Below are 21860 nucleotides of genomic sequence, written 5' to 3' on the forward strand. Positions count from 1 at the left end.
ACTTCTCTCTTCAGTATTTTCTCCTCACCCCAAAGGCCTCCACCATGAAGTATCTCGCATATTTTTTGTTTGCTTTAGCTTTATTCTTTGCGACTTCCTCACAGAAACCCTTAAGCTAGGTCTTAGAGAGTCCCTCGCCTTCAGAGGTAGACCCCCGAGCGTCTGAGCATGAATTCGCAGCTACCATTCCCTCTCGAAGGAATGTAAGACCACCTCTCCAGCTGAGCACCCACTGCTCGAAGCTTCTAGATTTCCAGGTGTCCAAGGAGCTGTGACCTCGTGGACAACCTGGAGAAAACCTGCCTATGGTTTGTATACATAAGTCATGAAAAATATTTGACTGGGTGAAAGGACATGATTTTTATCTAAGAATGTGCTTTCCAGAAAACGCATACCCATATTTTAGTTCTGATCTCCCTTAATACACTCCTCCAACTGATTTGAAGGAAATGACTTCCTGGAAGTAATGCTTGGAAAGCAGAATGTTGAGCAGAATGCCCTCAAGCCTGTCAGAGTCGCACCTTTCTTGAGTGTGGCATTCTTTCACGCGTGAGGGGTGGTGAGGAATCCGGCCAGGGTTCGCCACGTTCCCCGACCAGCGCTGTGAATTTTCTCCCGCTCCCAAGGACCATTTCACGGTTCTACAACTCGTTTTGGGAAGTCGTCCTCTCGTGGCCACTTTTGCTTAGCTCCCTGAAGTATACGTAGAAGGTGTTTCTTTTCCTTTCTCCGCTCCCTCCCTCCCTTCTCTTTCGGCCATTATAGCGCCATGCTCCCCTCTTTCCTCAGTACTTTGTTGAAGTGTATTTTATAGGCAGTAAAATGCATAGATCTTAAGTGTAGATAGAGCAACGAACTTTACACACGTGTATCCCGTGTGACCACCGCTTGCGTCAAGGTTGAGAACATTCCCATGGCTCCAGAAAGTTCCCTATGCCGCCTAACCAGTCGATACCGCATCCTGCAGGCTAATCACTCTTCTGATTTCTATCACCACATAGTTTTGCTTGCTCTTGAACTGCATGTAAGTAGAATCAGATAGTACATCGCCTTGTGTGCCATTGTTTACCCAACCTGACCGTTTTGAGATTTAATTGTACTGTTATATATACAATAAAATTGGCAGAAATGTATTGTTTTTATTGCTAGGTGGGGGTCTATTCTATAAATAAACCACAATTCACCCCTGTAGTACAAGGCAGTGGGACACCTGGTCATATTCGTAGTGAGGAAGAACAGCACCACCTGTGCCCTCGCCAGCAGAGTGGCGCAGCGGGAGCGTGCTGGGCCCATAACCCAGAGGTCGATGGATCGAAACCATCCTCTGCTAGGGCCCTCGTATTTTTCTCCCTCCCAGATCTCAGGCAGAAAGGGCAAGCTGCAGATTCTCTGCTTTCCCTTTGATCACTCCTGCGATGTCTTGCCACACCTTACCTCATCTCTACAAAGAGTTAAGTATTTCCCTCCCCTCCTCTTTTTTTTTTTTTTTTTTGCAAAAGCTGCCCTTCTCACTCATTTCAAAAGAGAAGCAAATCTCTCTCCCTTCTTACAGGAAGAAGTGACAAATTTACCTTTAATTTCCAATGGACCAGCATTATGTCCTTCAGAACACAGACTTGTCTCCAGTCATGGTTTTATGTTTTCTTTACACTTGAAAGAAAAACATTTGCATTGGTTCCTGCCTGGTGACTATATTGCACTTTACTTGGGCGCTAGTCTCCTGCTCCTTTCGTTTCCTTATTCAGTCCTGTGCATGATTTATCCCACTTAGATCAAGTTAGTGAGAATGTTTTGTGAATCCTTTCTAAAGCAGTACATGTTGCAATAATCATGAAGACACCATTTGTATGCACTTTACGGCAAAACAGAAGCAGAGAAGCTAAATGTGAAATGGTAGAGAAAAATGGAAGGGATGCATTACAACAAAAAAAGTCTGTGCATAAGGATCCCATGGACAAAGTCTGAAACAAAACAAAACACGGAAGTCTTAGCAAGGTATTTGCAAAAATGTGTCTTTGAGAAAAATTTCGTGAGTAAAGTAGTATTGAGTGAGTTTCTACATTATAACAAGAAAATTCAAATTCCTATAACAACAAGCACCTTAATTAAGAAAAATTTTAAAAAGTCACATGGAAAAATGGAAATAAAGTGACGGGGTTTGGAGGACCAGGGGCAGGGAGGGGGACGGGGTGCTGTTTGATCCTTCACATTTTTGGGTGTGCACTTTGATTCACAATAGAATGTGCTGGGAATGCTGGAGCTCATATGCCATCATCTTGCAATCACCCTAGTGAAGGCTGGTTACCAATACACCTAAGTCTGAGGAGTAATTTTGATGGGCCAAGCGCAGGCTGTCCCAAGATGGGCCACTTTGGCATGAAGATTATTTTGAGTTAAAAAGCCATCCAAACCCAGCAGATTTAGGAAAAGCTCTGTACCTCCCCTGCAGCTGGCTACCAAGAATTTAGGTAGACAACCTGCTGCAGGAAGAGAGCTGTCACCGCAGAGAACTATGTTATACCATGAAGTGGGTCTGGTGGTCAGGGAAGAATCTAGAAGGTCCTCTGTGTCTTGTTGTTTCTGCGTGGTCCAGCAAACATCTGTGTCCCAAACACTTGCTTTTTCATCTTCCTTCGAATTACATTTATTCCGTTTGACTCCCAGACCCCTGTCTGCTTCTTAGTTCGGAACATGTCTATACATCATTTTGCTTGGCTGTCCTTGGAACTTCACGATGTTAATGGTTGAATCCCGATAAAAGGTATACGGGTGGTTTTGTACTTTTCTTAGTCTTACCAGTTTTCTTTAAGTTTGAAGTTATTTCCAAGTAAAAAATTTAAGACCCTTGTAATGGCAATTTTAAAAAGTAAAGAAAGAATAGTATAATAAACACTCAAGTTCCCACCAACCAGCTTAAACCGTTAGCAGTATTTTGTCGATGTCTTTCTTCTATTCCTCGCCAACTGCCCATGAGCATTTTTGAAGCAAACTCAGGATAGGAGGTTCCCATGGGGAACCCGTTCCTAGGAGGGGTAGCCAGCGTCTGACCAAAGCCTTGGCTCCTCGGCTCTGCAGTTTGAGCCGCCGTGTGATTGGGGCACCAGAGTGAGCTGCGGGGATGCCTTACCTGAGTCCCCCAGGTTGTCGTCCACCTGCCCAATGTGTAAGGCAACAGGAAGAAGCAGTAAATCGTTCTCTAAAAGCAGACAGCCAGTTGCCTTCACCCAGACATGGAAGAGCCCTAAAGTCCCTGAGAAGCCCATGAAACCACTTGGCCAGTTGCCTTCACCCAGACATGGAAGAGCCCTAAAGTCCCTGAGAAGCCCATGAAACCACTTGCCGTACGGGAGAGTGGTCCTTTGGGATGAGAAGCCCATGAAACCACTTGCCGTACGGGAGAGTGGTCCTTTGGGATGAGAAGCCCATGAAACCACTTGCCGTACGGGAGAGTGGTCCTTTGGGATGAGCCGCACAAAACATACACCTTCACTCCCAAGGGTGAGTGGAGAAGACCGACGAGGATGGGATTCGAACCCACGCGTGCAGAGCACAATGGATTAGCAGTCCATCGCCTTAACCACTCGGCCACCTCGTCCCGTAGGCACTCCGTTTTTGAATACTCTCTTGAGTCTTCCTTTTAGCAAAGCTTTGCACTTTGACCCTGAGGCGTGGCATTGTTCTTCAAACTGCAGTCGTCCCCAGAGAATTCTCACCCACAACCCATCCTTTCCACCTTCCGCCAGGGAGCCTTTCACAATTGGATAATCTTGTCCTGGGTCTCCCCCTCTCCAGCCTCAGTTCTTATCCTTCCTCGGAACTCATACTTGCCTTCCGGTCCCGTGAAATTCTTTCTATTCTCCCCGAACTCCATAATCTCATTTTCTACCCACTACACTCTTAGTCCGCCCCTCTGCCCTCGTTTGGCCAGGTTCCCTGCTCTGCCCATCCTTCAGCTCTCAGCTAGGTCCTGACAGCCCCCTACCCCCACCCCCTGTTTTCCTCACAGTCCTACTTACTGAGGATTTACCCTTGAAGATTTTTTGATAAAACGTTTTCACTTGCAAATGTCTTTTCATTCCATATCTGCTACAGAATTTTATCCTAATATTATGTATTTTTATACTCAAACACCCTGTCGTGCCACTAGGCAACAGAAGGCATACACTGAAATCCAAATTTTAGTTATTTCCAGCGAAGATACATCTATTTAAGCACTTTTCTCCTGACTTGAATTGCTTTCGCATTTAGTAGTAGCACACAATAAAAGGTACGCATAGATGATTTTGATAAGTGATTTCTTATATATCTAAAGTAAAATTGCATTGGAAATGGTTAGTCAGTGAAAGGGCTGGACCTGTTTTTCCCCATCAAGTCCTGCGTCCGCAGAGGAATAAGAAGCATTTGGTGGGAATTAACAGCCAAAAGACCACTAGTTTGTGCTTCTAAGTAAGTGTGGGGCATGTACAAAAGGTGCTTTTATGATTGTTTAAGGCGCATGATCTATTGACATTTCCTCTACCTAAATTTAATAAATAAACTGTAGTAATAAATAACAGTGATAGCGAAGAGGGGACTTGCAACCACGTAAGCACAGATCTACAAAATATGATTATGCTTTTCCTTGGACAAAAGTCAAGGGGAACAATTTTCTTATGAGTTTAAATAAGTGCAGAAAAATTCAAGCGCTAACTTTCCACCATACGTGTGTGCTCCCTTTCGTGTTAAGTGCGCTGTTAGTCGGAAGCGGAGGAGAGATCTGTCACCTCCTCCACGAAGAAACCGCGTAAAACACGCCACTGAAACGCAGCCCTGGGTCTTGTTCACAGACAATATTTACAGCATATCGGAGACGCCAGTGTTTCCAATTGTTCTTTCTTGTCAACAGGGAATATTCCACCCCCCCCCCCCAAGTCACAGGTCGCAGTAGCTAGCTGTTGCATAAAAAGTAACAAAACGGCATGATTTGCGAGGGGATGTGGAAGCAGAGCCGGCTCCCATCCGGGTGGAGCAGGGGCGTGCGGGAAGGAGTGTTGCGCGGCGTCCCGCGAGCTCCAGACCTGCAGCCTCTGCCGCGGAGCGCGCTGGCTTCTCTGATCTCCACTCACCCGAGAGCTGCTGTTTTCCGATCACATTTCCTTGCTTCTCGCCTTGAGCCCCGACGCTCTCCTCCCCCAGCAGAGCCTCTTTGCAAAACCAAACGTCCCCAGCAGTTCCCAGAGCGACCGCGCTTTTCCAACCTGCACAACGGTGTCCACGGGGAAAAACAAAGGCCAGCTTCAAAGTAGGTTGGTAAAGGTTTTATTCCTCGGCTTCCTGAGCCGGGGAGACAGTATTTCAGACTGCTCTGAAGCAGGGCCCCGAGCTTGTGGTTGGCAAGAAGGGGAAGCGGAAACTGGCTGGGGAGCAGCTCTCCAAATCCTCGCGCTCACAAGGGATCATCCAGTCGGTCGTAAACATTCCGATGTACTGATTTCTACAGCGATGCTTTAAAGACCCACGGGTCATGGCAATACATATGTTTCTATCATATCTGATTTTTCAAAAATAGTGTTGCATGACTCCACTTAACGGGTTTTCCTGTTTTCCATATTTCCTTGAGGTCACGCGACACGGTCCCAGAAGGCCGACATCAGTCCCCCTACTGCACGTTCGTGCACAAGGAGCTTCTGGCTCTCGGGCCAGACGGGGAACAGCAGAAACGGATGAGGAACCGCGCGGGCAAAGTCCTCAGGGACCCCTCGCCTGGACCGGTTGCGGCCGCGGAGAAAACACCGCCGTCCTCGGGAAGAAGTCCAGCAATCAGCTCATTTCCCCCTTCCCTGAACGAGTAAAGCTTGCTCGTGCAAACTGGAAGCCTCCCGTCTAGCGAGTATAGACTACGACGGATTCGATCTTCCCGCCCCTGGTCTTCCGACCCAGGCCTCTGAAGTGGGGCTGCAGTTGTGTGCTCCGGCCTGAGGACAGTTTTCTCTCCGCCTCAATCGAGTCACCTAGACCCACAGCTTAGGGGTAAATCCTTTTCTGAATTACCGTTTGACTCTTCTGGATCCACGACTGTCACCAAATTTCCTCTTACTCTTCTCACAGGCCCCCTTCCCTCCCGCCTCAGTTTGGGGATTTTCCTCACAGATTTCCAGTTCCAACAAGGCTTGGGAGGTTTCCTTGTGCGTTTCCTTCAGGAGTTTCTCCTTCCCCTGCCCCCCCTTTCTCCTTAGTTCGGAATAACATATATACCTCATCTTGCCTGTCTTTGGAATCTCATGTCTGTCTGGGTTCCCTGAACTTTTGAAACTAAATTTGATTCTCTCGTTTTAATTTGTCTCGTGTGAATTTCATTCTTAGCTCAGCTAAAGAATCTTAAGGAATCTTGGTCCCCAGCTGGTGCCTGCAGACACTGGCTCAGTATGTGTGATAGGAATTTCAAGAATAAGTTTGGGCACAGCGATTTGCATGAAAAAAGTGCGCGGCTAGTGGAAAGTAGCCGAGGGTTTAGAAGTCAGCGGGAAACAAATGAAGGTCCCACCGAGATTTGAACTCGGATCGCTGGATTCAGAGTCCAGAGTGCTGACCATTACACCATGGGACCCGCCTACCCGGGAGTTTTCCTAAAGGTTTTGTCGACCTACTTCTTCCTCAAATCCAGTTGCATGAGAAGTGCTTTTCTTCTCTAGGATTAAGTCGTGGACGGTTACCTGTTACCCACTTTCTACACCAGAGTCTTAACAGAAAACGCTGACGTCAGACGTCAGGAATCCTCCCCTCACCCCCGAATTTCCCCCCCGCGGTTCGGGAACTGGGTGCCGGGCCCCCGCTTCTCCGCTGAAGCGGGTGAGGCCGTGACGGAGCCCGAGCCCTCCCGGAGGCGCGGACTCTCGCAGGTGTGTCGGCCGCCCTGCGAGGCGGGGGCCGCTGTCCGTCTTTCACGGGTGCGGAAGCGGAGGCAGAGCCCTGAGGTCCTTCGCTTCGTGATCAGGTCTCCCTCCCGCTCCGGAAAGGTCTCACCTGACCCACGGGGGAGCGAGACGCCGGCGCGGCCGGAGAAGGGAAGTCACTGCGCCTGCGCGGCGAGGCTGGCCGAGGGTCCCGGGGCGCCCGGAGCACCTCGGGGTGGGGAGCGGGCGGGAGGAGGGACAGATCGCAACCGCGAGTCCTCCTGCTCCTCAGCGCTCGGCATCCGCTGCGTGAGCAGGAGAGACCCCCACACAGACGCCAGGACCACCCCCGCCCTGGCCTCGCGTGCCCCTTCCTCAGGCGTACCCCGCAGCCCTGACTGGGAAAATGGGTCCTGGGCTTGGTGGTGCGTGCGTCTCAGCCCCGAAGCGCCCCCGCGGGCCTGCGCCTGGCTCCGAGCGCGCGTTTAACACGAACTGTGAGCACTTCGGGCGTGGCGGGGAGGACGCCGCGGCTCTCCTGGTAGTTCCCCGGGTCCTCCTCGGTCGCCGCCAGCGGACCGAGCGCTACTCCGAGTCTGGTCTTAAACCGCGGGGCCGGGCTGCGGCCGGACTCGACGGCCGCCCCCAGCCCCCCCTCCTCTTCCCGGGCGCCGAGGCCAACGCGCAAGCGCAGCCGCTGGTTCCAGGCGCTTCCCGCGTATCCTCGCGGACTCTCCAGCGTCATCGTCATCGACATTTTCTACATTTTCATCGGCATCGTCACCAACAGCATCTTGCGCATTTTACAGAGAAACATCGCCTCAACCTAGGCAATGCCGGAGCTGGGGGTCCAGGCCAGGCAGTCCGGCTCCAGGGCGCAGGAAGGACGCGAGGGGCCGGCAGTCACCTTGTGACCAGGTCTCCCTGCTGCTTTAAGAAGTACTCCTGGGAAGGGAAGGGGCGCCAGGGTGGCTCAGCCGGTTAAGTGTCTGTCTTGGGTCATGATCTCAGAGCTTTGGGACTGAGTCCCGCAACGGGTTAATACTCCCCGGAGATAACCATTTTATTAAAAGGTTGGATCTTTCAACTTTTCTCTTGGCTTATGGAAAAAAATGTTATCTATACATCTAAAGCTATATTTCTACATTAATAAAGCCCAATAGACATAACGTTACACGATTTTTAAACACACGTGTGCTGGACACACTTCAAACATCAACACATCAAGCTCTGCCTCATCTCAGTTGTTTGATTCTATGCCGAAGCATGATTTATTTAACTGGACCTTATTTGTTGGACATTCCGGTGATTCCTATTTTTTCTCTCTCCTAAAGAAGTTTCAGATCAACATACTCGTGCTCTGTGCCCCTAGACCCGTCACCTGTTGTCTGCCCTCCCAAGGCTGACCCCTGAGTCCTCACACAGATGCCCAGCTCCTAGGCCTTCCGGCTGGACCTCTAGGTCGACCTCTCTGACCCTGACAGGCTGCTGCTGGGTCCTCCTACAGATGGAAACTTTGACCCCTGAGTCCCACCCTTGTTTCTTTTGTGAGGGGCTGGCAAGGCCCAAGGCTGGCATTTTGCCTCCTTGGGCTGTAGAAAATGTGTCTCGCCCATGTATTGAAGTCTGGGGGGGCTGCAGGCACAGAACACAGTCTCCAGGGTTCTTTTCCACAAAAATCACTGATGAGAGGTGTGGAAAGTTAATTCTATAAACTTGACCTCAGACAAATTGTGAGAGGGGTTTCCTTTCCCTCTGACTCTATGCTTTCTAGTGCTTTACCCCTGACAGGCTCCTGTCCAGAGTCTGAAGTTGGTGCTGTCATTGCTTTGTCCTCTGGCCTGCTTAGCAAAGCTGGGGAATTCTCCTGTCAGATGTCCTTCTGGCCCCACCTCTCCTGGGGTCCTGAGCCCCCCTTCCCAGTACAGCCCCAGCCCCACCCTGCCTACCCAGCCTGAATGTGATGACTGGGGTAGGTCAGGAAGAGGGTCAAGACTGAGAGGGGACAGGCAGGTGAGAACCTCAGTTGTCAGAGGCAGGAGGTGAGATGAGTGAGTGAGGGAGAAAAGCTCAAGTGACCGTGACTGTGCACGAGGTTGCCATTTCTGCAAGCAGCTGACATGGATCCTGATGGACCCCAGGCTTCCAACCTTCCCCTTCCCGCCTCTGGAAAATGGTTGTGAGCCAGCCATTGTCTGTGTTGGGGAGTAAGTAATCCTGTCCCCATCAAGGTCCTTCTTGCTGGGATAAGAGTCAGATTGACATGAGGCAAATTAACAGGAAAAAAATAAAATTTAATAGGAGGAATCCACACAGACATAGAAATTCCAAAGATAGTCTAACTGAGGCATATATGTCATCCTGAACTAAGGAGGGGGGTGTCTGGGACTTCAGTGCAATACGGAGGGCAATCAGAGGCAGAGAAGATAGTCAGTAATTAGATGTTTGCCCTGTCATATAGATGGGTCACAAAGATAAAATGCAACTCTGATAATAACCCTTATTCTGGAATGGACTCCCAATTTAGAATCTTCTATGTAGTGAAGGGAGGAGCAAAAGTTTCTCATGAGCTCACAGGGTCTCAATTGCCTTCAGCTAGGGATAATCTTCATGCCAAAGTGGCCCATCTTGGGGAGACCTGCCCTCTGCCCCTACATCCGATTTATTGAATATGATTTCTTTATGTCCACTCATAGGGCATTTCTTATATAGGTTTATTTCTAAAAAGAATTTCCATATTACTTTCACTGGATGAAATACAATTAGTTATTTGCATAGAGAATAACTAAAAAGGTAAATAAAATAGAAAAAAATCCTTATTATTTTGGAAAAGGTCACTGATTTACAAAATTGGGTGTGTGAAATGGTTCTCAGTGAATGATGTTTTCTGAGCATGTAGTAAAAATGGTAAATCAAATTATCTCTGGATACATTTTAAAATTAGAAAATCAACTACTTGAAATGGTGAACATAAGGTTTTTTATCTGGATACAATTTCAGGACAACCAAGATCATTAATTTTTATAATAAACACCATAAGGTCTAATTTCATTAGTGGTTAAATATTTATGCCAAAATCGAGTCCACTGTTCTCTTGAGACTTTCAAAACCAAATAGTGCACAAATCAGTCCTTCGAATAACGCGGGTACGATTCACTGTGACTTTACGAGAAAGGTCATTTAAGAATCATGGGCTAACCACTTGATGCATTCTAGAGTCCAGCCATGCCCCATCTCCCCATACCCTTTGATGTGGGCAGGGGCAGGGCCAGCCTAAGCCAGGGACCAGGCAGAGCTGGTCAGGTGCCCAGTGGGTTCCACTCAGCCACTTGCCGTCTCTGAGGCTGTGCTCAGTGGCTGGCAATCACTGTCAGGCCCCCCACGAGGACCATGGGACTTCCCCCACGCGGGGACTCTGATGGAGCAGGATGGTGTTCTGATGCCCCCCAGGTGTCGCCACACCCCCCCCCCCCGCAGGCATCCCACATACCCTAAGTCTCAGACCCAACAGAGACCCGAAGGCCTGTTTTTGTTGTGTTGGCTTTTCAGGACCCCTGGCCCTGGGCCCACAAGTGGCTTCCTCCCCGCTACCAAGCCCAGGCACACAGAAACCCCCAGACAAGATGATCTATGCTGTGCCCGGTAGCCTGCACCCTCCAGACAGGTGGTCCCAGTTGGAGCCAGGAGAGCCAGTCCAATATTCCAGTATGTGTTGCAGACCACTGGCCCCCAGCATCTTGAGCCCCAAGACTCGCAGAGAGGCCAGAGAACCGCCAGAAGCCTGCAGCCCGCAGCAGAAAGAGCCGAGGCCTCAGCTACCCACCCTTCATCCTCCAAAAAGCCGGACACTTGTTTCCACCCACGGTGGAAGCAGGCATCAGAGTTACCATCCTGCTTGAAATAACCAAAACCTGACGAAAGATAGGAAACAACCATTTTCAAGACAGTAGACCTCAGGCTAAGAAGGATAGTAATCCCTGAAAGACAGAACAAGATGAAGTGAACTTGGGGGAAAATGAGGTGAGCTCTAGGATTGCCCCCAGCTTCCTGCCTCGAGAGTTTCTCGGCCGGCGCTGGGAAGAGGGCCCCGGGCAGAGGCTGGTGAACTACCTGGGCTGGTGAGAGGTTGCTGGGGTTCCGCAGACCCAGACGGCTGGGGTTGGCAGGACAGAGAGCCATGATGAGAAAAAACTCCAGAGAGAACTTCCCCCTGAGGGGAAGAATGATCAGCAGAACCCGGCGGGGAGGTAACTATACACGGCTGGGGACGGACCGGCCACAAAGGTCAGAGGTAACCGTGATATTTACTTGTCCTTTCAAGTCAGAAGAAATGATACAAAGTATATGTCTACTCATCACAACAATCTAGATTCAACTCCTGTTTGAAAGAAAGAAAGAAAAGAAAAGAAAGAAGGGGAGAAAAGAAAAGAAAGGAAAGAAAAGGAAAAAGGAAGAAGGGAAAAAAGCCTGTGTTCTGTGTTCTAGTTCAAAGTGGTGTAGACAGGTATAGGGAGAGGGATTATTCAAGGAAAATGATGGCGCTGGACTGGTAACTCCGTAGACCGTTGTACATTATTCCCTGCTTTTTACACGTGAAGAAGCGGGTTTTTCAGAAATTAATCATCTGTTTTTGAAGGGGGAAAAAATGTAGAAGAAATGGCCCGTACGGGGATCGAACCCGCGACCTTGGCGTTATTAGCACCACGCTCTAACCAACTGAGCTAACCGGCCACCACTGGGAGGGGGCTCTTCTGTCCTCCTTTTTTTACTTTTATTTTTTAAGTGCCAAATTCAGAGTAATTGTTACTGTTTTTTATCTTCGGATAATTTCTTCGTTGCTTTCACGCCACATCTCATGTCGTGACACCGCGCACACAGGTAGAAAGTACGTCCGAGAATCTGTGCATCGACGATTCCGATAGACATTGTACCACTGCGCTTCGGAGGGCTGAGCCCAGCGTGTGTGCGTGTGTGTGCGTGCACCGGTGTGTGTTTAACCACACTGAGCACAGATACATGGGATCCTGGCTGCATTTCCCGCTCCTCCTTCCTTCTGAGTTCCCTGCTGCATGCCACGGGTCTGAAGCAGAACTAGACAGTCAGCGAAGACGTAGGGAATTCACGGGGGGGGGGGCATGTTTAGTTTAGAAATAGCGTCCTCTCTCAGGTAGGTGAGACTTTGGGGGTGCATTTAATAGTTTGACAAAGAGAATGTGGTAGAAGCAGATGGGACAGGAAGGGGCTGCATGAGAGCCAGGAGAAGGGGTCCGCAGCAGCTTCCTTTTTCACACCTCGGAAAGAACCTCATGGGCAAAAACACCGGAGGAGAGCGGGGCTAAGGCATGCCAGGGTGTCTGCAGATCAGGACTGGTGGGCAGAGTAGGAGCTGAGACAGAGAGGAGAGAGCTGTGGAGGATGCCGGACCCTCTAGTAGAATGCTAGGTCTAAATCAGGGTAGCGGGTGCTGACAGTAATTAATAGGCATTAAGTGATCCGCACCAGGCATAAACTAAGGAGTAGGCTCACTCTTTATAGAAGAAGTCAAGGAGTTTTTGATTGGTTCTAACAGTAATAGGAATCCACGGGAAGATTTTAGGCAGAGAAGTCAAATGAACAGATTTGTGGTTTAAGAAGATGGCCCAGTTTCAGGCACTTAGGAGGCGTTAGGGAATGGCAAGACACGCTACCACCACCAGCAACAAAATTTCTACCCTCCTGGAGGGTGGAAACAGAAACAAATAATAACATAATAAACACGAAAATCATGTAATGTATAAGAAGCTGTTACATGTGATTGAAAGAATGGGGCTGGGGGGGCTGTAGTGTTGGGAGTAGGTTGGAATTCTAGATCGGGTTGCTGGTGCAGGCTTACTAACATTGTCGTACCATTTGACGGGAGGAAGCTGATGATGTATTACGGGCAGAGAGCACACCCAGGACCAAAGTCCAAGGAGGGCACCTGTGTGAAATGCTGAAGGAATGGCAACAAGGCCCATGTGGCCAGAGCACAGCAAGAAGGATAATAGAGATGAGATGGGGAGCAGTGGAGGGTTAGAATGGCCCAGACCTTGTAGGAGATCTTAGGAACTTGGCTTTACTTCAAGTGAAATGTGAAGGTATTAAATAATTCAGATTCTAGGAGAGAATATAGTTGCAATGACTCTTTTTTTTTTTTTTTTAAGATTTTACTTATTTGAGAGAGAGGGAGAAGCAGACTCCCCACTGAGCAGGGAGCCCTAGGCAGGGCTGGATCCCAGGAGCCTGGGATCATGACCTGAGCCAAAGGCAGATGCTTAACCAACGGAGCTCCCCAGGCGCCCCTGCAATGACTCTTAGAGCTGTCCTGAATCAAGGCAGGAGAGTAGAGTTGTTGTATCCACTCGGAGACCTGTATTTGGATGTAGGCTGTTCCCGGAGAGAGGGTGTGACCGCAGACGAGAGCAGCGGCGGGAGGAGCTCAGCTTCCATCTCTCAGCAGACAGCGCTCCAGGCTGGGAGAGGAAGGAGTGCCTTGCATGGGAAAGGGGTGGTTCTAGGCTAACACCCACCTCTTTCAGTCCACCGCTGGTCCCACTCGGAGCCACTGCCTTCACATCATGAATTCACGGCATCTGGGAATAACTTTTCTAGTGTTCTGCTTGCTGTGGTTCGTCTCTTTTCCCGGGGAAATTAGTAAGAGGCAAGTGGCTGCTTGGTCTCCAGAGAGGTGCTGTGTGAAGGATCCCACATTGATCTCTCTGACCAACTGGCCCAACCATCAGTCACTATGTGAGTTCACGTCTACTCCGATGTCTGAATGAAATGAATGCCCAGGTCCACCAGCCAAAGATCTGGCTGTTAGGAGGTGCCTCCCCTCAGTGTTATCTTTCAGAAATATTCCAGGATGGGGTGTAGTCCATCAGCAGTGTTCCCTGCTGGGAGCCTGGTGGAACCGTGTTAGTGAGATTTATCAGAGAACCTACTTCAGACTCGCAATGGGGGCACTTTATTAGTCGGCTTGAAACCCAAAGGGCCAGTTTCAGGTCTAAGAGGCAGAACAATAAACAAATAGCCTGAAGAAGTTTCCTAATGTTTTAAATCACTTCATATTCCTGCTAAGTCGAGCTCATGCACCAGCAAAACAAACTTTCTTGTTGGATTGAACAGGAGTCAAACATCAGCTCGAGGCCCGTATAAGGGCTTTGAACCCACTCTAACGGATCAGCCAGTTGAAAAGAAGGACCGTTCATAGTCTTGGTTCATGGTTCACATTCTTGAGTAAAATGAGACAATGCACACAACCAAGTTACTGTTACACCACCCCCCTCTCCTTCCTCACTTCCCCAAATGCAGCAAATGACCCCACTTCTTTAGAGCGTGTGGGCTCCCTCCTTCCACCAGGAATTTCTAGGGGAAATGTCCAGCAAGAGTACCTGCACGTTCAGGTTCTTAGCGAGGACCCCCCGTGCGTCTACATGCAGGGAAACACCCTAACTCTAGCCCAAATGCGCCAGGAGAGTCCCGGACCTCAGGGGAGCACGCGCTGATCCCCCTGAGGCTGAGCGAGTGAGCTCCGGGCGCTGGGTGCAGTGAGGGCCCGAGGGGCCTTGGCCGGGAGGCGACGGTATGGCCACGAAATCGCGCTGCGGGTGGTAACCACTCCCTCCCCGCAAGGTCCTGGTTGGAGCAACCTGAGGACCGAGTCCCTGAGATTTGCTTGGGGACCAGACGATGGGGGCCCGGGATTAGTGTCGACATGTGAGATGGATTTGGCAGTGGGCTCGGGCCCACTAAGATCTCCCTGCACGATCCTACCCCACAATACTCCTACACCTTTCTCTCTCGTCCCTAAAGCAACCCTATATCTGAAAATATTGGTCTGGCAATAAAAAAATTGCTGGAGGCTGGTGAGGTTCACTACAGTCTGTGGATGCTCGGTTTCCAAAGATCTTCGCTCAGAGTGGGGGGGACAGACTTGGGAAGGAGCGGGGACACAGCCCCCCAGGAAGGGGACCTCATTTGAGTTTCACCCAGCTCACCACGTACTGGAGGTTCCAGGTGAGGGGTCTCCACTCCGAGGGCGATAAATGGTGCGATCCCAAACACGACCTCTGCAAGGCTTTGGAGAAACTGCAAAAAAATCCCCACACTTTTCAGATAGAGGGAACCTCTGTTTCCGCCCGGTTTCGAACCGGGGACCTTTCGCGTGTTAGGCGAACGTGATAACCACTACACTACGGAAACCTGGACAAAAGTGATTTTTCTCCTAATACAGAATAGACTTTCCTGGCTGTCTCAGGTCTGGCAACACTGCATTGACCTTTCTTCCAAGAAATCTCAAGCTTACTGCGCTTTCCTAGTTATTCAGATCAACAATATTGGAGTCAATGACTCGCACCAAGTAAACTTTCCCGGGGAAGAAGTCCTTTCCGACCGCAAGACAGAAATTGCTGGCAGCCTCCGGGTATGGGAGATTGCAGAAAAATTCCTCGACGGGTCCTCTTTGGGTTTATGGGACTTTGGAAGGTTCTGTGATCTCCATCTTTTGCGTGCCAGAGAAAGATCCCAGGAAAATAACAGGGAGCCACGGGGCTAAACTCTGCAAAGCGCCCATTCTGGGTGGGGCGGGGTCGCCCCATAGACGTTGAGGACTGGGGGGGAAGGGGATGTGCCCACCTGTGTGCCAGGCAGAGCGGGGACGGAAACGGGGAGGAGACTGTCAGCTTTCCTGGGCTGGGCTCGACACCGATGAGTGGAGCCCAGTGTGTCTAAGAGTCGTCACCTGGCCGACCTGAGATGCAGTGCGGAGGCTTAGTTTCCCCTAGCTGCAATATCCCATATTGTTTGTCTAACACCAGGAGGGCCGCGGTCATAAACCGAAAGGCCCACCACGGCTCAGGGACTCTGCCAGTGACCTTTCCAATGGGGACTGGAGTCGCCTCTCCAAACCTCAGCAGGGCCATGAGCTCCAAGGAGACCCCCTCCCAAACCCGTGAGTAGGAAATGGTTATCTCCGTGTGATTTTATTTTGCATTTTCCTAATGACAGGCGATGGCCCTCTCAGGTGGATAGCCGCTGTCCCCGCGCTCCTTGTGGAAGAGGCTGTCCTTCCCATCACTGACGCCCTGGCACTCTTGTTGAAAACCAGCTGGCCGTACGTGGCCCGGGGGACTTCTCGACTCTCAGTTCCGTTCCGTGGGTTTGTGTGTCTGTCCTTTCTGCCCCTACTTTAGTCCCTGTTCCTGCATCTTTGTAGAAAGTTTTCAAATCAAGACGCCTAAAATCCTCCCACGTTGGTCCTCTTCTTTCAAAATTATGTTTCCTTTCCTGGGTCTTTTGCATTTCCATATGGATTTTAAGATTAGCTTTTCGGTTTCTGGGGGAATAAAGATTCTCTGAGGTTTTGATTAGATCGCAGGATTTGAGAAGGACGTGGTTTCCCCGTGAGTGAGGTTCATTTGTGCTTAAAGATGGATTTTTTTTTTTCAGTTTTTGTATTCTTGTGCGATTGGGTGGAATGAGAAAGGGAAGAGAACATCAAACTTTCCACAAAGAGCTACTGCAGGAAATAGGGCTTTAAATTTTGCAGCAAAACACAACACAGCAGGTTGGCCGGTTAGCTCAGCTGGTTAGAGCGTGGTGCTAATAACGCCAAGGTCGCGGGTTCAAGCCCCGTACTGGCCACATCTGCTTTTCCTTCGGAACATTTTGACTTCAGTGCTGCCTACAGAGATTTAGTTAGACTAAGGCTGGAGCTTGAGGTTCTTCCAAACAGTTGATGCTATCAGGGTACCCTACAGGCCCAGTCGGTAGCCCCCGCGACTCTGATGGTGGGCTTGGTCAGTTCACGTCCCACCCACCTTGGCCAGAGAGCCTGCTTTTAAAGAAAGTCAGCTCGATTCAATGTGACTTAAAAAAAAGAAAGAAAGAAGAAAGAAAGAAAGTCTCTGGTGTTCCTTCATATTCGATTGGGGAACCTATTTTCTCCAGGATATATTCTTTCTATTATTTTACAATTATTTGTTTTGTCAAAAATCTTTCCCTTACTTACGCAACTTCAGGCTTTACGAACACGTTCAGCCTGGAAGTAGCCCATTTCCAACTTGTACAATTTCCAAGGTCCTCATTTCATTCCCACTCACTTGCTGGAAAGCATTTCATTCCCCCATTTTGCTTGTAAGTTGCACCTAGAATTTGCAAGAGAGCACTAAGGGACATTGCGGGACTGCGTGCACAGTTCTGGTTGTCCTCACGCTGGCTGGTTCTTCCCGCCTTTAGTCGCTGAGGTGCCTGCCGAGCTTCCTAAGTACGCTGGAGAGTCCACAGAGTGTCCTCAGCCCCCTGCACTTCCAAACGCCCTTCTGGACCTCCTGGTAAGTAAAAAAGTTTTGCTCACCTGAGCCTGAACCTGAACTCTCTTTGCGTATAAATGCAAATACTTCACAAGGCTTTGGTGTCAACCACGTTTATAAATTGAGGGTCGGTTGACTTCTGTTGGACCTGGTGAGCGGTGCTTATTGTAGAAAATGGTGTCACTGAGAGCAGGAGCATATGGTTTGGAGCCATCAGTGACACAAGCCTCCGTCTGACTCTGAGTCTGGATCCAGGGGCCCCGAGGGCGGGGGTCAGGACCAGGCGGAAAGCAGGCGCTCCACAGACGTTCACTGAATGAGTGAGTCCTCCCGGACAGAGAACTCTGCCAATGCTTTTCTTCTGCCGTTCTGGTGGGTGAAGAGGGGTACTCTGTGAGTTTAATTATTTACATTTCTCTGATAATGAGTAAGTCTGAGTATCTCATCATGTATCTATAAGACAGTTTTATTTCCTTTTCTGTGAACTTGTGTTGATACTCATTTTATAGGGTTGTGAGATTGGAAACACCTGAGCCGAGGTGGACACATTTTCCACCGGAAGGCTGAGTTGAGAGAGAGGAGACACTAGCCACAGGCTGGAAGAAAATATTCTAACAGAAAGGGCTTGGATCCAGACGACATAAGGAACCTTCAAGCGCGATACGTAAGAAGAAAGCATCTAACTTAATGTTAACCGGGTCCTGTTCTTAGAAGGAACCTGTTGAAGGCAGGCCTCCGAGGTGCCAGGGCCGACTGGGCAGGTGAGGATGCAAGTGTCAGCGCCGCTCGAATCGGGGTGACTTGGAAAACCCGTGTTTTCAGGTGGGGGGAGGGTGGGGCAGGGTGCACAAAGGCTCAGGCACTCGTAAGCTGCTACTTCCTCCAAATTGCCAAAAGTCCCGCCGAACCGCTGTTTCCGCCCGGTTTCGAACCGGGGACCTTTCGCGTGTTAGGCGAACGTGATAACCACTACACTACGGAAACCCGGCTGGGAACTTTCTCTCCGGGGTTGCAGGCACTGATACATCCGTTTCCTGGGTGCCCCCAAACCTAATAATTTTGAATGATTTTTCTTTTAGTATATTTTCACTCACGATGAATTTCTTTCTGCTTACACTTCTCGTTTGTTAAAACAACAATACAGAGACGCCGTGTCTCACCACCAAAGGTAACTGGAAACCAGAGTCCAAGTTCCTTCCCAGACCCCAGGCAGGGTCACCTCGGGCTCTCAGGCGGTGTGGTGTCCATGGCCACCTCTCTCCTGACCTTGAGAAGCAGGAGCCCCCACAGCGCGCTGGAGGCCTCCCAGACTTCCGCCAGGGCCAAGCCGGTCTGGGGGCCTCTGCCGAGCGGGGTGGGGGGCTGTGCCCAGCTTACTGGGGGGGTGGTGACAAAGCGGTGACATGATGACTCCGTGTCCCTCCCACCGCTCTGCAACGCCAAGGCTCAGTGGCCGGTGTCCACGTGCCTAACAGATGGTGTGCTTGCCTAGTTTTTACTTTTCTCTTCGTTTCAACTGACGTTCCTCCCTCCTTTCCCCTTGCCAGTGTTTCCCCGAGGCTCTCGAAGGTGCTCACCACGAAATGATCTTTCCTCAAATCCGTTGTGAGGGATCCGTGTGTCTGCCCCTCTGGCCAACGGCAACGTGGAAACCCTCTTTCTTCACCAGAAACTGGTCTGGCCACAGTGTTGCAGGAAACAGAAGAGAGGCAGTGTTTCCCAGATGGCAGATCTCCTGTCTTATTGTTTTCTTCCGACATGAAGTCGGCAGCATGAATGATAGTGCATTTTTCAATAAGACGGCTAGGCGCTTATTTTTAAAGAATTAATGAGTAGCCCACAGTGTGCCCAGTGCTGACCTAGGCTCTGGGGGTACCAGATGTTCTGATAAATTGGACAGGCTGCGGGCAGCAAAGGGCACATGCGCTGATTATTATAATATGATCGAACAAAATAGGTTAATTATTTTAAAATTGCCACATGAAAGCACAGAAATAAATGCTCATGCATTTTCACAGAGGCATAGAAACGGGGCGATTTTCCAACTCCTAGTGATTAGGAAAGGCTTTCCAAAGAATTGATAACTGATCTGAGATTTGATAGATGAAAAGAAACACATTGGTGGAGGAGAGGTGGAGAGAAGTGTGGGGGGGGGGGTCTGGCATCAGGAGCAGCATGGTAGGTCATGGGTCAAGGGAGATGTCATGCGACCTAGGAATAATGAGGATACATTCACTTTAGTCTGTAGAGAAATAGGATTTCAGTTAAAGACAAGGCACTTTAGTTAAGACATATCAGTGAATTTCTAGATCTTATTTGGGATCAATTTGTAGAGACAAACATTCTCCAGTTGTTTTATTTAAGAACTCACCTCTCCCAGCAGTGTTTCCTATCACTGTTTACCACCTTTATTTCTTACAGTAGCCAGCTGTCCACTGCAAGAGATCTGTAAAATAAGTATCTGACACCTAACATTCCTCCCAAATGGCTACAAAAGGAGAAACCAGCCTGTTACACCACTATGGGAGAAGCAAGAAACGAATTGAAATGAAACTCATTGTCTGAGAAATGTGTGCACCATGAGTGGAGAGGAGAGCTTTTAGGGAGTGTGAGAAATACTGAAAAAAATATTTCTTAGAACGTCGAAGAAATAGAGCACATAAACAAGAAAAATCTCAAGTCTCCGGGTTTAAAGTATTTTTCCAGGTTTATTGTTTTTGAGAGTTATCTAACTCATAAACGCACCAAGAGTTTTCAGGTTTATACTTTTACTTCCAGTTGCCTTCAGCATTTTTTAAAGGAATTTTGTGTGCTTTGCCATTAATTCTTCTTTTTTATCCTCTCCTCTTTCAGATGCAACCATATTACTCCTCCTCCCAACATTTCTGGTATATCCTAGAGTCCCTTATCCCATGAAAAGGAGAAAACAATTATAACACTACTTGATTTTTACACTTAATTTATATTAGAATTTTTACCTAGTTCTTTTCTTTCATTTTTTTTTTTTTTTTTGGAATTGGATTTGACCAAAGACAAATGAGTAGACACAACTCCAGGCTTACTAATGAGTGTGGAAAATGGCTATAAACATATAAAAGGGTAGAACTCAAAACCACAACCAGTAAGGTGCTGGGAAAACTGGACAGCCACATGAACAAGAATGAAACTAGACCATATTTACACCATCACAGAAATTAACTAAAAAGGGATTAAAGACTTGAATGTAACACCTCGAGCCATAAAATTCCTGGGAGGAAATGTGGGCAGTAAGCTCCTTGACATCGGTTTTAGTGATGTGTTCCTGGATCTGACCCCAAGTGCAAGGAAAAGTAAACAAACGGGACTACATCAAACCACAAAACTTTTGCACAACCAAGGAAATCATCTATCAGGATGAAAAGACAACCTACTGAATGGAAGAAGACATTCTGGTGGTGATTACTGCGTGAAGCATACAGGTGTCTAATTACCACGTGCGCTTGAAGGTACGTAACACTATATGCCAATTTTACCTCAAAAAGAAAGAAAGAAAGAAAGAAAGGCCACAACCACTGAACGTAGATCCCTAAGTCACTAGCCTTTCTACACAGAATAAGGTCCATGTAACAGCAGCATAGATATCACTCAGCAGGGAGCTTGTATAAATGCTGAATTTCAGGCCTTATCAGAGATGTAGTGAACGAAATCTTTCATTTTAATGGATCACCAGGTAATTCACATGCTCACTAAATTTTGAAAACCATGGCTCTGCTCCAATCACTATTCAGTGGGCCAAAAAACTATTTGGTGCAAAATTGGGGATGGGGGAGGGGGAGTCATTCAAGGAGCCAGTCAAGAAAAACAACTGTGGACAATGCTCTAGTTGGTAAAGACTCTGGGGCAAAAATAATTAGGGCAGTCACGGAGATCGCATAAAGGTGAGTGCCTGACATCCGACCTAAAATGGTAAAAGAAGACCAAGAAGCAACCCCACTTATCCTAGGCGACTTCAGGGCTCAAATCATAACAGTAGAACAAGGTCTCTGAGTTTTCCAGTTCTCGGCACGCATATTTTGGTTTTTCTATCACTGTACCATTGGGATAGATTTTTTTGGTTATGTTTTTAGATACGATTCTTCATCTAATGCTGTCCCTTCCACTTCTGGGGCTTTAGGGATGTAAATTCAAATTCTCTCCAATTTCAGGCTACTAAGTTACAAAAACTCACACTGGAAGGCCCCGCTGGGAGTCGAACCCAGGATCTCCTGTTTACTAGACAGGCGCTTTGACCAGCTAAGCCACGGAGCCCACGGCGGAAGGTAGCTCACTTGCATATAATTTGAGGGTGACTTCATGGTTCGGTCTGACTGCTGTGGTTTCCAAGAATTTTTGACCAACAGAAGGGCATCCAGACTAATTTTCAGGATTATTAGCATTTTTAATTCTCAGGATTTTGATCAAGTTTTCTTACTTTCACCTGAAAGCTGCCCAGCAGTTGATTCGCTGTGCGGGGAAGAGAGACTTCCTCAGCCCCTGGGCCCCTTGCAGCAGCCACACCATTTCCCTCCCAGGAGCGTTTGCAACTCCACAGAAGATGGGTTCAGCTTGGAATCTGCAATGGGGAGACAAAGCTGCTTTTCGGCTACACGGGCTCAGGCAATGCGATTGCCCTGAGCCT

The 21860-nt window shown here is 48.8% G+C and overlaps 8 non-coding genes across 8 annotated transcripts; 2 read left to right on the forward strand and 6 right to left on the reverse strand.

Annotated features, from left to right (window-relative positions):
* Positions 1–1258: 1258 nt before the first annotated feature.
* On the forward strand, positions 1259–1330 carry TRNAM-CAU (transfer RNA methionine (anticodon CAU)). The gene has a single exon. It is a non-coding gene; the product is annotated as a tRNA-Met (tRNA).
* A 2183-nt stretch (positions 1331–3513) lies between these two features.
* On the reverse strand, positions 3514–3595 carry TRNAS-GCU (transfer RNA serine (anticodon GCU)). Its single transcript has one exon. It is a non-coding gene; the product is annotated as a tRNA-Ser (tRNA).
* A 2919-nt stretch (positions 3596–6514) lies between these two features.
* On the reverse strand, positions 6515–6586 carry TRNAQ-CUG (transfer RNA glutamine (anticodon CUG)). Its single transcript has one exon. It is a non-coding gene; the product is annotated as a tRNA-Gln (tRNA).
* A 4943-nt stretch (positions 6587–11529) lies between these two features.
* TRNAI-AAU (transfer RNA isoleucine (anticodon AAU)) lies at positions 11530–11603 on the reverse strand. The gene has a single exon. It is a non-coding gene; the product is annotated as a tRNA-Ile (tRNA).
* Positions 11604–15022: 3419 nt separating this feature from the next.
* On the reverse strand, positions 15023–15095 carry TRNAV-AAC (transfer RNA valine (anticodon AAC)). The gene has a single exon. It is a non-coding gene; the product is annotated as a tRNA-Val (tRNA).
* A 1366-nt stretch (positions 15096–16461) lies between these two features.
* On the forward strand, positions 16462–16535 carry TRNAI-AAU (transfer RNA isoleucine (anticodon AAU)). The gene has a single exon. It is a non-coding gene; the product is annotated as a tRNA-Ile (tRNA).
* Positions 16536–18114: 1579 nt separating this feature from the next.
* Positions 18115–18187, reverse strand: TRNAV-AAC (transfer RNA valine (anticodon AAC)). The gene has a single exon. It is a non-coding gene; the product is annotated as a tRNA-Val (tRNA).
* Positions 18188–21416: 3229 nt separating this feature from the next.
* On the reverse strand, positions 21417–21490 carry TRNAT-AGU (transfer RNA threonine (anticodon AGU)). The gene has a single exon. It is a non-coding gene; the product is annotated as a tRNA-Thr (tRNA).
* Between the last annotated feature and the right edge of the window lie 370 nt (positions 21491–21860).

The sequence above is a fragment of the Ursus americanus genome, chromosome 32 (assembly GCF_024610735.1).
Source record: "Ursus americanus isolate L20-20 chromosome 32, mUrsAme1.1.p, whole genome shotgun sequence".
NCBI classification, from domain to species: domain Eukaryota; kingdom Metazoa; phylum Chordata; class Mammalia; order Carnivora; family Ursidae; genus Ursus; species Ursus americanus.